The sequence below is a fragment of the Nicotiana attenuata genome, unplaced genomic scaffold, assembly GCF_001879085.1.
Source record: "Nicotiana attenuata strain UT unplaced genomic scaffold, NIATTr2, whole genome shotgun sequence".
Classification (NCBI taxonomy): Eukaryota; Viridiplantae; Streptophyta; class Magnoliopsida; order Solanales; family Solanaceae; genus Nicotiana; species Nicotiana attenuata.
The window spans coordinates 142,323-148,995 of NW_017670468.1; positions in this window are offsets into that span (position 1 = coordinate 142,323).

Genomic DNA, 6,673 nt, shown 5'->3' on the forward strand with positions numbered 1-6,673 from the left:
GCGGGTCGGATCGGATATGAGCGGGTCAAACGGGTAATTTAAAAAACGGATAAATTATCCGACCAGATCCGTATTTGAGACGGATAAAAATGGGTTTATCCGGCAGATAATATGGATATCCATATTATCCATGGCTTCTTAAATATGATCACTTATGAGAGAATTCCTAGTCTTCCAAACTTGAGGAACTCCAATTTGAGGATTAACAAATGTAAAAGTTAAGCACAATAGTTATCCATTTGGTTAACCATTTTCTAAGTGGATAATATGGTTTTTATCCATATTCGACCTGTTTTAAATGGTTCATTATTCATCCCATTTTTGATGAATAATATGGATGGATAACTGTTTTCTTTTAACCATTTTGCCACCTCTACGAAAAACTTTCTTTTCCAATTTTGCTACAATCACATTCCTTGACCAACTACCAAGTTTTCTATAGCTGAAACGCAATTGAAGGTCAATATAAAGGGGTATGCAAAAACTTTAAAGAGACAAATAATATGAATCGGAAAGAGTATTGATTATTCGATATCATAGGCACATGAATTTGAGGTACTCCACAACCATATAAGGGACATGCCATGAATAGGTGAACATGGTCTGACCTCTGCTTTTAAACCCTTGTTTATTTCACCAAATATTAATACATAGTTAACTGAATGATACATTCAAGGAAGGGGCTCATACAAATTGTTAAAGGATTCTTTTACTCCACTAACATAAATAAAGATTTCTTAAACTATAATGAGGGTAAATAATTTAAAATAATTAGTGAAAATATAAATTAGATAAAAGTTCATGTCTTTATGGTATATGTAACTATGTTCTTATATTATTGCCTTTTCTTTTCTATATTTTAGATTTCTCAATATGTTTGTTATCTCACTGCGTGAAGTACTTGAGACCAACAAGTTGGTAGGACTAAACTTTGATGATTGGCGTAAAAATTTGAGAATTATTCTCATGCATGAAAAGCTCATTTATGTGCTCGATAAGCATGCAAAGATAGTCCCACCAGAGAATGATATTGAAGGCATCAAGGTTTATCATAAATACTGGTAAGAATGTCTTGCTATTAAACGCATCATTCTCGCTTCTATGAGTTCTGAACTCCAGAGGAAACATCAGAATATGGAACCAACTGCAATCATTGAATATCTTAAGAAGATGGTTGATACACAGTTGGACATTGAAAACTCTACAGTTGGCCACGACCACCTCCGATTTGGCCACCTCAAGCTCCTTAGCTAGTCTCTCTTGGCCGGAAATAGCCGAGTTAAGCTCAGATTGGAGCTCCCCGATCCTCTTGGCTTGCATCGAGTTTTTCTCCTTTGCAGCCCGACGCTGAACCTCGGCAGAAGCCAACTTTGCTCGGGCAGTTTCCTTTTCTGAGGCCAGACGGTCCATATTTTTCTTCCATTCTTCGGCCTCGGCCTTTACCGCATCCACCTCTACATGAAGCTGCCCGATCTGGTCAATTCTCTTTTGAGCCTGTAGTTTCGGGTCGTTAGCCAAAGTGTCTGAATCATCATTGTTAAGATCGAATATTCGTATTACTTGTTCGACCAAACCAGCTTGATCCTTCCGAGTTTCTTCTAGCTCGACCTGAAGCTTCTCACTCAGAAGCTTGTAAGTATCTCTCTTCTCGGCGAGCTCTCGAACCTCAGCTTCGTGCTGGGTTAACTCCTCTCGGATTCGGAGGAAAGCTTCATGCTGCAATACCGAGGCCTGCAAGCGTGAAGAAAGGTGTTAGGATTATTTACAACTTCAAATTTAAAACAAGTAAATGAAGTAACTCTCGAAGTTACCCAATTCAAAGCATGTTGGGCCTTATTGAATAAGCAGGGTCCTTCCACCGCGTCCATCATGACCTGGTCTTCTTCGGTCACCAAGCACCTGAGGTAGCTAGCAACCCCCACGGGGGCAGAGAAAACCCGAGCATCCTCTGGGACTGAGAAATTTATCGACCGCCTGCGGTCAGGGTTAACACTTGGGGCCGGGAATTGGTCCACCAGTTTTGGGCTCAAAGAAGACCTAGTGGCACCCGAAGACACCACATTCCTTGGCACCGAAAAATTACCAAACCCGGTGACATCTTCCAAAGTAGTGGACTCCAATCCGTCCAGGAAATGATGGATATCGGTTGCCCCCTGAGGCCCCTCGTATGAACGGCTCTCTAACAAACCGACCTCTCAGATCATAGAAACTGAAATCTGGGGGGACCTGCAATGTCGATCACCCCAAGCTCGTCTCTCGGGGTATCTCCCTCTGGTCGAGAAGCTTCGCACCCGGTCTCTCTCTTGACCCCCTAGCTTGGGGCAGAGTAGCCTCAGCCCCTTCTGGTTCGGGAGCTTCGGCGAAAACTCCTTCACCGACCTCCTCCGGTTCGGAGCACTACTAGAAATCCGGTAAATACCAACCCAAAAAACCGATCAACTTTGGTTGGTTATGGCCAATTACCGACCAAAACGCGACCAAATACGCTTGGATGGTATTTTGATGGTCATTTTAATATATCGACCAAAGTTGGTCGGAAATTACCGACCAACGTTGGTCGGTAAATTAAATTCAAAAAAAGAAAATATTGCAAAAAAAAACCGACCAAAGTTGGTCTGGGAATCGAACCGGGGTGTGTACTGTGACAGGATACTATTCTACCACTAGACCATTGGTACATTTTTTTTTAAGATTGTCTTTTTATTTTTATTTTTATTTATACTCTTTAATTGTATTTTTGCATGAAAATAACCGACCAAAGTTGGTCAGTTTTATTAAAAAATAAAATTACCGACTAAAGTTGGTCGGTTTTTTAAAATACCGGTCGAATTTACCGACCAAAGTTGGTCGGTTTTTTTAATATTAATTTTTATTTATTTTAATTGCAAAAACCGACCAAAGTTGGTTGGTTTCTTGAAAAATAAATTTTGCGGGACTCAAAAATAGTTTCCCTCATTTTTGCGCCAAAGAAAACCAACCAAAGTTGGTCGATTTCGTAAAAAAAATTAAAAATTAAAATATTTTGAGAAACCGACCAACTTTAGTCGGTTTTTGGCCGGTTTTTTTACCGACCAAAGTTGGTCGGTTTTTCTTGGTCGGTTTTTGCCGAATTTCTAGTAGTGGAGTGTCACGACCTGGATTTTCCACCCTCGGGAGTCATGATGGCGCCTACTAGTGAAAGCTAAGCAAGCCAACCATTTGTATTATTTACCTTTTTCCCATTTTAATCCTTTAACAATTAAGAACCAACGTCATATAAACAGCGAAATTTAATAAGCGGAAGACTGAAATGTAATATTTTAATAATGATACCAATACCCATCCATAACATAAACTACCCAGAACTGGTGTCACAATTTCATAGATTGTCTAGGAATACTACAAATAGAGGTCTGAAAGATTAATGCAACACAGTCTCTGGAATACATGAAGGAGACAGAATGAAAGATAGAAGGAGACGCCAAGGTCCGCGGACGCCTGCAGGACTACCTCGGGTCGCATGATGAACTGGAAGCAGCAACCTCACTGCGGCCCGAAAGCTATAGCACCGGGATCTGCACAAAAGAGTGCAGAGTGTAGTAACAACACAACCGACCCCATGTGCTGGTAAGTCCTAGCCTAACCTCGGCGAGGTAGTGACGAGGCTAGGACCAGACTACCAAATAAACCTGTGCAGTTAAATCATGTACAACAGAAAATAAAGGCGAACTTTACGAATAAAGATAGGAAGGGAGAAACATTCTACGGGGAACAACAAGTAACAACAGAAACTAACAGTTAAATGTAAAGAACACCATAACTCAATTATCAGTAAAAATCAGAAAATAAAAGACAAGTGCACGACATCACCCTTCATGCTTTTACTCTCGTCCTCACCATAAAATCGATATAAATGGCACGACATCACCCTTCGTGCTTTTACCTCACATAATCATGGCACGGAATGATCCTTCGTGCATCATCACTCATATAAAGGCACGAAATGGTACATCGTGCGGCACGGCATCACCCTTCGTGCATTAACTCTCTCACAAATATCATGCATGACATCACCCTTCGTGCTTTAACACTCTCCCTCACCCAAACAACAATCACAAGCAATAAGGGCAAGGAAATAAGTGAAATCACAATAAAATCCGGGCAAGGGAACAATAGTACAAAAATTATATCCCGGCAAGGGAAACAATATCATAATCCTCTTCTCTTTTTCACATTTACTTCACAACTCAATTCACTACTTGAACCAATGCTCTATAATGTCCAATTGCCAACAATAATTTCACAAATCATTTCATGACTGGAACCAACGCTCTTCATTGTTGAATTACCAAAATTACTTCCACAAGCCTTGTTCAACAATAGAAATATCGCATAAGGCATGAACAATACAAAACGAAGTCATATTAATCATAGCATAAGATTCACGGGCATGCTTGACACCAACATATAGATACTCGTCACCATGCCTATACGCCGTACTCAACAATTAACACATAGCAAATAAGACACAACTCCTAATACCTCAAGCTAAGGTTAGACCAAACACTTACCTCGATGTCACGAACACAATTGAGCCTCAACTACCGCTTTACCTCTTGTTTCCACCACCAACTCGCTTGTATCTAGCCACAACTTAATTAATACTATTAATAAATGCTAAATGAATCAATTCTAATGCATGAAAATAGGTTTTCAAATGTTTTCCCCAAAAAGTCAAAAATCGACCCCCGGGCCCGTTTGGTCCAAACCCAAAATTCGGACCAAAACCCGATTACCCATTCACCCCCGAGCTCGGATATATAATTGGTTTTGGAATCCGACCTCAATTTGAGGTCTAAATCCCCAAATTTCAATATTTTTAGGTAGGGGTGTTCATGGTTCGGTTTGGATCGGTTTTTCCCTAAAAAGAAACCAAACCAAGTAAGTCGAATTTTCAAATATTAGAACCAAACCAAACCAATTGAGTCGGTTTTTTCTCGATTCGGTTTATGTCGGGTTTTATCGGTTTTTCGGTTTTTTGTCGGTTTTTTCTTAAATATAAGACATACACTACCAAACACATATTTCGGTGACCATATTTTCAACGTAACACTATCAAATCAATTGTCCTTTGAGAAATATATTATTTACCAAGATATATAGATGATAATTGAATCAAATAGTGATGAATAATTTAAGGACTCAACTAAAAATATATTATTTTCAACAAGAAATAGATTCTTACACTTAACAAAAGAAAATTACCAATCAAACTAGAATGTAAAGGCAAAAAACAATACTAAAAGTGCAAACTATTAACATTTACCATAAAAATTTTGAAACTTTGTATAAAAATATACATATATATTGGTGTAATAATAAATTTGAAATAGCTACTCCTATAGTCGGTTTAGTTCGGGTTTTTTTCCGATTTTTTTCTGATTAAAACCAAAACCAAACCAAATTTGATCGGTTTTTAAAATTCAAAACCAAAACCAAACCAAACCAAAAAGTATCATTTTTTTTGGTCGGTTTGATTTGGTTTTCGATTTGGTTCGGTTTTTTGGATTTTTATGAACACCCCTATTCTTAGGTTTTACCTGAAATTCCCGATTCCACCATGAAAACCCTAGATTCTAGGATGAAATCTTGTAAAAAGAAGTTAAGAAGTGAAAGAAATGAGTTTAAAAACACTTACTTGTGTTTTGGGGAAGAAATAGTGTTTGAAAAATCGCCCCTTATGTTTTAGGTTTCTGAAAATGGAAAAATAACTGAAAGGTCCCGTTTATATACTCCTCTCAGACCCTCACTACGGACCACATAAAAAGGATTGCGGCCGCGGAGCTCCACCGCGGACCGCAAAATATCGAGCGCGGTCGCGAAGGCTTGGCCTTGCTCACCGCGGACCGCATAAATCCCACCGCGATCGCGGAAGCTCCACCGCGGTCGCGAGAAATCACTGTGGACCGCAAAGCCGGGTTCAGAGACCTGCAACTTCTCTGAACCTGCAACCGTTATTTTTCTAAGTCTAAATCCAATCCGAGGCCTCTCTAAAACTCACTCGAGCCCTCGGGGCTCCAAACTAAGCATGCACGTAAGTCCAAAAACATCATACGGACTTGCTCCTGCGATCAAATCATCAAAATAACATCAACAACTATGAATTTAGCATCAAAATCAAAGAAAATCTCATGAACTCTTAAGTTCAAATTTTAACAACCGAAGGTCCGGTTCACGTCATTTCAAGTCCGTTTCTTAACAAATTTTACAGGCTCAACTTAAATATCATATAAGATCTGTACCGGGCTCTGGAACCAAAATACGGGCCCGATACCATCGAATTCAATTACATTCAAATTTCCAAGAACTCTAAGAATTTCAGTTAAACAATTTTCTTCAAAAATTCATTTCTCGGGCTTGGGACCTCGGAATTCGATTCCGGGCATACACCCAAGTCCCATATTTTCGTACGGACTTTCCGAGACCGTAAAATTATGGGTCCGGGTCCGTTTTCCCAAAATGTAGACTGAAGTCAACCTAAATTTATTTTAAAAGTAAAACTCATTATTTTTCACAGATTTTCACATAATGTCTTTCCGGATACACGCCCGGACCGCGCACGCAAATTGAGGTGAGACAAAAAGGAGGTTTTAAGGCCACGAAACACAGGATTTATTTCCAAAACAAGTGATGA